Source organism: Rhineura floridana, chromosome 2 (assembly GCF_030035675.1).
Source record: "Rhineura floridana isolate rRhiFlo1 chromosome 2, rRhiFlo1.hap2, whole genome shotgun sequence".
In the NCBI taxonomy this organism is placed as follows: Eukaryota; Metazoa; Chordata; class Lepidosauria; order Squamata; family Rhineuridae; genus Rhineura; species Rhineura floridana.
In genome coordinates this window covers 233,384,847-233,394,891 of record NC_084481.1, presented here as the reverse complement: position 1 = coordinate 233,394,891, position 10,045 = coordinate 233,384,847, and positions in this window count along the sequence as shown.

Genomic DNA, 10,045 nt, shown 5'->3' with positions numbered 1-10,045 from the left:
GGAAAAAAAGGTTTTTTTAATATATATATATTAAAAAGCAATTCCAACAGATGCAGACTGGGACAGGTCTCTACTTAAAGGCTTGTTGAAAGAGGAAAGTCTTCAATAGGCGCCGAAAAGATAACAGAGATGGTGCCTGCCTAATATTTAAAGGGAGTGAATTCCACAGGGTAGGTGCCACCACAGTCTGTTTCCTATGTTGTGCAGGACGGACCTCCTGATAAGATGGTGTCTGCAGGAGCCCCTCACCTGCAGAGTGCAGTAATCAACTGGGTGTATAAGGGGTAAGACGGTCTTTCAGGTATCCTGGTCCCAAGCTATGTAGGGCTTTGTACACCAAAATTAGAACCTTGAACAATGCATATACTAGGGTACACTGTGCACGTAAATGCATATTTTCTTAAAGCAGGTGGCACTTTTAAGTTTTAAAAGTTACTTTAAAATGTATACATATCCACTCCCTAAGATAGGGAAAGGAGGCCACCCTGAAATAAACAATGCATGAATTGTACCAAGATTTTCCCAAAGGCTCACACAAAGTTTTCATGTTGAAGGAGATCTGTTGCAGAATAAGGGCTCATCTACATGGTGGTTTAGTGCATGCTTGGTGCTTTTAATTCTCCTTTTAATTCGTATAGTTCACATGACATTACCAGCAAACAGAAGCTATCATGCAGTTTCCCCCCTGTAAATCCGTCCTAACCCAATCCACTGATAATACAAAAAGGGAAGGAAAAAGGTCTTCACTCCGTATCTCTAGTGCTTGCAGATGCTTTGCTCTGATGCTTTTAGGTGGGTGTGTCAATTGCTCCCCTCTACACGCCCGCTCCCTCCTCCTCCCTTCCTTCATTTTATTTCCTGTAGGCTAAAAAGCAACTTCCAGCTGCTCTCCTTTGTTCTGCAAGCCTTTTTTATGTTGCTGCAAATGGTGCCTTTATTTTTCCTTTCCCCCCCTAACTTGTGTACAAAAGCATAACATTGCTCAGTCAAAGATTTGTATTTTAGCTGTATTGCACCAGTGAAAATACAAATAATCACACTTTCAGGTTGTTGTCCATGGAGGCTCAGATTTCGGCAGTGAGCCGGGCAGCTTGGTACCAATTACATCTCATACGGAGGCTGCAACCCTACCTCCCTATTCATCAGCTCCCACTGGTGGTACACGCCCTGGTCACCTCTCGATTAGACTACTGCAATGCACTCTACGTGGGGTTACCCTTGAAAACGGTCCGGAAACTACAACTGGTGCAGCATGCGGCGGCTCGGTTGCTTACAAACAGCTGCCGCCGTGATCACATCACGCCAGTATTATTTCACCTACATTGGCTGCCAGTTGTTTTCCGGGCCCAATTCAAGGTGTTGGTATTAACCTTTAAATCCCTATACGGTCTCGGCCCAGTTTATCTGAAGGAGCGCCTCCAGTACCACAAATTAAGCCGCCCAACCAGATCAGCCACACAGGGCCTTCTCTCAGTCCCACCAACGAAAACAGCTAGGTTGGTAGGGACTAGAGAGAGGGCATTTTCAGTGGTGGCCCCCACTCTCTGGAACTCCCTCCCATTCGATCTTCGCCATGCCCCTTCCCTGGATATATTTCGCCGGGCATTAAAAACGGCTTTTTGGACAGGCCTTCAGGAATTCCGGGGAGGGCTAACTTTTTTGGGATATTTTATTATCTATTGATCGCCCTAACTGATTTCATGCTGCTGTGATTAATGATTGTACTGATTTTATTGTATTTTATCTGTATTGTAATTTACTGAATTTTAGTTTGTACGTCGCCTAGAGTGGCTTCGGCCACATAGGTGACACAAAAATTAAATTTATTATTTATTATTATTGTTGTTGTTTTGAAATAAACTTATTGGTAGAACAAACTGAGCATGCTTGGTTGCCAAGTAACCAGAGGGCGTGAAAATGTTAAATTAGAGGGCATGGTCATTAGGATACCGTGTGATTTATCATTCCCCTCAGTGTGAATAGAAAACACCGTGTTTGCAGATGGCATTGAGCCCTGTGGATGGTGCAAATAGAAAACAGAGGTAAAAACAATATATTTAGTACAAAGTAATTCTCCCATATGGATAAGCCCTAAGAATGTGACAGATGAAGTTAAACAAAGACACAGTGCATCTGAGCTCCAGAAATCTGTCTCCAAAACAAAACATAAACATAGTCAAATGGGTGACATTTCTTCCACCACCCTTAAGAAATTGGGTGTGTTTTGTATACAAAGACTGATGTCAAGAATATTCCTCCTTTGCATCTGGTCATCCTGTCTGATGCTCAACACTCTGACTCAGAAGGGAGTACTGGGAGTGTGAGGCTCAGCATTGCTCTCCAGCCCCCAGGGGCCATGGGTGGAGCACTGGCTACCAGGCTACTGCCCTACCAAGGGGAGGAGGGGGAGAGAGAGAGAGAGAGAGAGAGAGAGGCCACAGCTGAGAATTGACCAGAGCTTCTGGAGATATCAGCTCAGCTGCTCCCACCAGGGTCTCTCCCTGGCCTGCCCACATCATCGGCCTTTCTTAGGGTGAAAACAGCTGCAACTGCCTAAGGAAGCAGTTTCTATACTTAGAAAACAAATGCCCCAGAACTCACGGAATGTGTGTTCAAGTCAGTTCTACCACACTCAAAATATATCAATTATATTTATATCCTGCCCTTTTCTCCGGTGAACATAAGGGAGCACACATGGCTCCCCCCTACCCCATTTTAATAACCCTGTGAGGTAGGTTAGGCTGAGAGATGGTGACTGGCCCAAGGTCACCCAGTGAGCTTCATGGCAGAGTGAGGATTTGAATCCTCCCAGATCCTAGTGCACCACACTGGCTTTCTATGACTGATTCCAGACGACCTTTTTATTAATCTGATTCCTCCTGATTCGTTTGCTGACATAGTTTGCTGTGAGGTTGCATGATGTTGGCTATGTTGAGTATTTACTGAGCATTCATTCTCACTTGTTTATCCACAGTTTGCAGGGAGATTAATGACATTGTGTTTTTAATAATAATAATAATAATAATAATTCACTAATAGGCAAAAAACCTTGCGGTTTAAGAATGTACCTGTAGCCCACAGATATTTCTACCAAACTTTAAAAAGCAGGGAAATTGGGCAGCTATAGTGAATGCACCAGGGGAGCAGGAGACCTGAACTCCTCTCTGAGATATTGGACTGCCCTACAAAGTTGTCAAAATGCCAACACAATTTGGGATGGTCTTTCACAGTCCAATCCACTTGCTGTGTAGCTTGGAAGAATTTGGTAACATGTGCCTCTGAGCATATGGTGAGTGGTGGCAACACCTGTAATCGGTCCAAATAACAGAAAGAAAATAGAAAGAAAGCCCACCACTAGCATGAGGCCCCCAGGAGGTAGGCCAGAAGGGAATGTGGCCCTTGGCCTGGAAAAAGCTCCCCACCCCACGTGTGACTCCTCTCTGCCTGCAAAGGAAAGGGCAACGGGAGCTGGGATGAAGCTGGCCAGCACTGCAAGTGATTTCATAGGTGTGCCGCCCAGGAAGAAAATGAGCGTTTGAGGTTCACCCCACCAGAAGCTGAATCATGCTGGATGTTTCCATAGCAATGGAAGATGACTCACCAGGATGGAGAAACAATGTAGGGTGACAAACAACACCAAAATGACATGGGAAAGATACATTCAAACATGAAAACGGTGTTCACTGTGTAATTAACTGCTCAGCTCTGTATCTGAGCAGTGAGCCATTGCCTGCATTGGCTCAAACCCTGGCATATTGGTTTGGGCAGGCAGGGAGGGGACTGGGGCTCTGTGACAGAGCACATGCTTTCTCCCAGGTTAAAACCCCGAGGACTCCGTTTTCTTTAAAAGGGATCAGGTTACAGGTGATGTGAAGAGGAAACAGGCCTCTCCCTGGCTTTTTCCTTGGAAGGCCACTGCCACTCACAGGAGCCAACCCTGGGCTAGAAAAGCAGATAGTCTAACTTGGTATATATGGAGGAACTGATAAATCTGCCATGCCCAGATTCTCATTTTTCCAACCTTATATTCTCTGCATTTCCACATCAGTATGTGATGTTAAAAAAAAGTCCTCATGAAAATTCTTCAGCATGTTAGTGCGAATTTCTCCCAATATACACATTTGTACACCATTTTGCCTAATATACACATTTTGCAAAGCAATTCCCCCTAATATGATGCATTTTTAAGGTTGTTTTCACTAATGCATGCATCTTTTTGCACACTAGCATACACATTTTTGAACACACTATTCACCTGGAGAACTACACAGCAAAATCTGAAGAAGTGTGAATTTTGAAAGATGACCGTGTTACCGTTCCTATATTGTTCTGGAAAGTGCAAATTAGGTAAATTCACCTTTAAATGTGAACTGAATCAAATTTCTCCCCCATCCCTAGGTATAAGACAGCTTGTTTTGTTCCTGGCAGAGCTTGGAAAAGTTACTTTTTTGAACTACAACTCCCATAAGCCCAATCCAGTGGCCATGCTGGCTGGGGCTGATGGGAGTTGTAGTTTTAAAAAAGTAACTTTTCCAAGCTCTGCCTGAGGGTCCTTGCAGACAGGGCTGTAATTTGCAGTAATAAATGAAACATCACAATCCAGTTGTTGGCAACAGGATTTTGTTTTTGCCTTTACTTATTGTATTTTCCCTGGAAAGTCTAAAAGCCTAATGCTGCATTAAACGGGAAAACAATACAGGCTGGCATTCTGACATCATGGTGATGCTGTAAAAAAAACCACCCCTGCATGCCTGAGAAGCACATGCCACGATTGCACACATATCCCACAAGGTTGCTGGAGTCACAATCTAGTGGGACATTCTCCTGTACATTCCCATAAAATTAGTGGAAGCTCTGCAAAAACACAGCTATGCAGTCATTCCAAGGGGAACCTTCCAAGTGGATTGTGCTCTGAAGTGCCTGTCTGGTGACAGTGAATGTGTACACACCGCACACACCATACATTTACTGCACATTTAAAGCACATGGCTTCTCCCATAGGTTCCTGGGAATCGTACAGAGCTACAATTCCCAGCAGCCTTAACATGAAGGTTCCATTTAGGAATCACGACTAAACAAGAACATAAGAGGCAAACTTGCTCTACCTGATGAAGGGATCATCTAGCCCAGTATCTTGAGTCCAACAGTGGGCAGACAGGCACCTCCAGCACACTCGCATAGCAAGGCCTGAAGGCAAGAGCCCTCACCTATTGTTGGATGTCCCCAGTAATAATAATAATAATAATAATAATAATAATAAATTTAATTTCTGTGTCGCCTATCTGGCCAATGGCCACTCTAGGCGACGTACAAAATCATTAAAATACAATTAATAAAATACAGTGATACCATATAAAACAGTGTAAAATCAATAAATCTGCAACAACAGTATTAAAAGAGGGCAGGAGGCATTACAGTTATAGCAGTTAACCCTCCCCAGAAACCCCGAAGGCCTGTTGAAAGAGCCAGGTCTTTAAGGCTTTCCGAAATACATTTAGGGAAGAGGCGTGCCGGAGATCTTGTGGGAGGGAGGAACTGGTTCCCCAGGAGGAACTGGTGCTCAGATGTAGTCTGAGAATGTTCCCCACCAAGCAGAAAGGTCCTTGGAGCAGCCTCTCCCCTCCAGAGATTTTGGACTACAATCCCCATCAACCCCAGCCAAGATGGCTGTGCTGCTCCCATCAGCCCCAGCATCATACAGCTGAGCAGGCTGGGACCAATGGGAGGTTTAGTGCAAAACCTCTGGAGGGCCCTAGGTTGGGGAAAGCCTGCCTTAGAGGGTGGCAAATGAAGCAGCAAGTCAAGCAGTACATTAGCACAATAGGAGCCATCTTGAATTCATTTCTCTGTTGTTTCCCCGTCAACCAGTGACTAAAACACTTACGCTAACTTAAAACAAAGGCTTCGTAAACCAAGCAGGGAAATTGTTATTTCTTGTTTCCTTCGCAAACAAAGGAACACTAGTCTTATTTATCTAGCAAGTGACCTTCTTGCTATCTGAGCTTGAGAAGGTGACAACTGAATTGTCCCAGTTCTGCATATTGTTGCCACCTTTTTGCAACTTTATGCTCCTCTATTCGTCTTCGGCCTTTTCAAACCCAGGACTGACCTTTAGCCCGAACATGCATCCAGCGACTGACTGCTTGATTTTTCCTCCTCCCGTAGATGTCTGAGCTGGCAGGGGCCTGATGGGATCTGTAGTCCAACACAGGTGGGGGACACAAGGTTGGAGAAGGCTGCCCCATATATGGTAGCGCTGCTGTTGCAACCCACCTCTCTTTGGATCTGGAAGCAACTCAATTGTGGGTCCCGACCTGTCCGCTGAAGACCAATGCTGCAGTCTCTAAGGCATCCTGGTCCAAAACTCAACAGCAGGAGTGGGCATCCAGTGGCCCTCTGGATATTGCTGGACTCCAGCTCCCATGAGCTCCAGGCAGCATGGCCAACAGTCAGGGATGATGGGAGTGGCTGATTAGCAGCATCTGGAGGGCCACAGGTTTCCCATCCCTGCTCTGCACTCCATTGCACTCCTCTCTAAGGTGCCTGCAGCACCATCTGATGGAACTTGTTCCCGTTCTGCATGACCACAATACTAGCCAAGAGGTCCGCGGATGACAAATTTTAAAGGAATGTCGGATGTGGGTGCCCACGTGTCCTGCTGTTCAGAGGACTGTCCTCCGTTTGAAGGGCTGTTTGATGGCATCCTCTGTTTCTGGGGATGCTGGGTCCAGTTGATTAGCATATGCACACTTTTTGCAAATCAGTTTCCTCTTTGGGTGAAGTGGCTGTTTCTCCTCCTCCCCTATCCCAGAATAATACCAATCCTAGGTGAGGGAAAATAGTCATAAGCATGAATCATAGAATCATAATGTTGGAAGGGGCCTATAAGGCCACAGAGTCCAACCCCCTGCTCAATGCAGGAATCCAAATTAAAGCATTCCTGACAGGTGCCTGTCCAGCTGCCTGATTTGTGTATCAGGAGTAAGCCTGTAAACCAGGGGTGTAGTGTCAGGGGGGCAGATGAGGACATTGCTCCCCCAATGATACTTCTTCCCCCCCAAATGAAATTTTCCTTCAGTCCCCAAGTTTCTAGCATTGCAGTAACTTAAAACTTCAGCCAAGCTTTTAGAAAAGCTAGACCGGGATAGCCTGACCACTGTTGTCCACACACTGGTAAACTCCAGGCTGGATTACTGTAATGCACTCTATGTGGGGCTGCCCTTGAGGTTGGTCCAGAAGCTGCAACTGGTGCAAAATGCAGCTGCAAGACTACTTACTGGGGCAGGGTATCACCAACATGTCACTCCGCTGCTGAAAGAACTGCACTGGCTGCCCATTTGCTACCGGGCCAAGTTCAAGGTTCTAGTTTTGGTGTACAAAGCGCTATACAGCTTGGAACCAGGATACCTGAAAGACCGTCTTACCCCTTATATACCCAGTCGATCACTGAGCTCTGCAGGTGAGGGCCTCCTGCAGACACCATCTTATCAGGAGGTCCGTTCTGCACAATATAGGAAATGGACCTTTAGTGTGGCAGCACCTACCCTGTGGAATTCCCTGCCCTTAAATATTAGGCAGGCGCCATCTCTGCTATCTTTTCAGCACCTTTTGAAAACTTTCCTCTTTCAACAAGCCTTTTGAGTTGAGACCTATCCCAGTCTGCATCTGTGTTGGAATTGCTTTTTAATATGTTTTTTAAAAAAACCTACATTTTTTTAACCCTTTAAAAAAGATGTTTTTAAAGCTTTTATAAATGTTTTTAAAGTTGTTTTGTTATGGTGTATTTTAAGGTCTGATGATTTCATGTGTTTTTAGCGCTTTTGCTTGCTGCCCTGGGCTCCTGCTGGGAGGAAGGGTGGGATATAAATACATACATACATACAGTTTAGGCATCCAAAGAGAGGGTCAGGGCAAAGTTATCATGGGAATGCAAACACTGTGTTGCATTCTGTTATTAATAGGTTTGTGTTTAAGAGGTTTGTCTTGAGCAAGGCCCGGGAGTTGAGGAGAGGAAAAAAGGGGCAGGAGAGATTAGGCCCTGAATGGGACTGGATGTGATCACTGAAGTTCTCCTGAAGAATCCACAGTATCTTTGTCTCGTGGATAAAGGGGGGCAGATACCAAACACAGCAAATTTGTTGTTGTTATGTGCCTTCAAGTTGATAGCGACCCTATGAATCAGTGACATCCAATAGCATCTGTCGTAAACCATTCTGTTCAGATCTTGTAAATTCAGGTCTGTGGCTTCCTTTATGGAATTGATCCATCTCTTGTTTGGCCTTCCTCTTTTTCTATTCCCTTCTGTTTTTCCCAGCATTATGGTCTTTTCTAGTGAATCATGTCTTCTCATGAAGTGTCCAAAGTATGATAACCTCAGTTTAACCATTTTAGCTTCTAATGAAGAAGTGAACAGAATACTTGATGGATGGGGGAGGGAGTTGGCAACCCTAAGGGTTTGCAATTGGAGGAAGGCAAGGTGGGAAGGATAGTATTGCGATGCACTGCACAGCATCTCCCCCATTGTTGCCAGTTCAAGGATTTTCCCACTAAAGTCTAAGTGTTTTTAGGCACCTATCTGGCGGCAGATTTTGCTATCTAGTGGATGTCAAACATTATAAATAATTCACATTATTTAACTGTTCTCATAATCTGTACGCAGAATATATCATATGGAAAGCGGGACTGGACCAAGATGAAGGAGGTGTGAAAACTGGAGGGAGAAATATCAGTAATTTAAGATATGCAGCAATACCATACTACTAGCAGAAACCAGTAATGATTTGAAACGAATGTTGATGGAAGTTTAAGAGGAAAGCACAAAACAGGACTACAGCTGAATGTCAAAAAGACTAAAGTAATGACAACAGAAGATTTATGTAACTTCAAAGTTGACAATGAGGACACTGAACTTGTCAAGGATTATCTATACCTTGGCACAGTCATTAACCAAAATGGAGACAATAGTCAAGAAATCAGAAGAAGGCTAGGACTGGGGAGGGCAGCTGTGAGAGAACTAGAAAAGGTCCTCAAATGCAAAGATGTATCACTCAACACCAAAGTCAGGATCATTCAGACCATGGTATTCCCGATCTCTATGTATGGATGTGAAAGTTGGACAGTGAAAAAAGTGGATAAGAGAAAAATCAACTCCTTTGAAATGTGGTGTTGGGGGAGACCTTTGCAGATACCATGGACTGCGAAAAAGACAAATAATTGGGTGTGAGAACAAATTAAAGCAGAACTATCACTAGAAGCTAAAACGATGAAACTGAGGTTATCATACTTTGGACACATCATGAGAAGACATGAATCACTAGAAAAGACGATGCTGGGAAAAACAGAAGGGAGTAGAAAAAGAGGAAGGCCAAACAAGAGATGGATTGATTCCATAAATGAAGCCATAGGAACTATTGTAATAGTTTTCTTTGTCTCTACGTACTAGTTGCTGTAAGGTTGCATTTAGGGTTCTGACCATGTTTCTATCTCCTTTTGCTTTTGCTTTCCTTCTCTCTTTAACCATTTGAAGAGTTTCTTCAGTCATCCATTGGGGTCTTTCTCTCTTTTTAACTAGAGGTATTGTCTTTTTGCATCCTTCCCTGATAATGTCTCTGACTTCAGTCCATAGTTCTTCTGGTTCTCTGTCAACTAAGTTTAAAGCCTCAAATCTGTTCCTTATTTGATCTTTATATTATTCTGGGATGTTATTTATTATTTATTTATTTATTTTTAAAACTTATATACCGCCCGACTAGCAATAGCTCTCTGGGCGGTGAACATAGATACAATAAAATACAATATGGCACACAAAAAAAATCACAGTCTAAAATCAAATATCACAGTCTAAAACATCAAAGGCTCAGAATCAAGTTTCAGATATTACAGTACATTAACAAAAATTAAAATGCCTGGGAATAAAGGAAGGTTTTAACCTGGTGCCGAAAGGATGACAGTGTCGGCGCCAGGCGGACCTCCTCAGAGAGACTATTCCACAGTTCAGGGGCCACCACTGAGAAGGCCCTTGATCTTGTCACCACCCTCCGGGCCT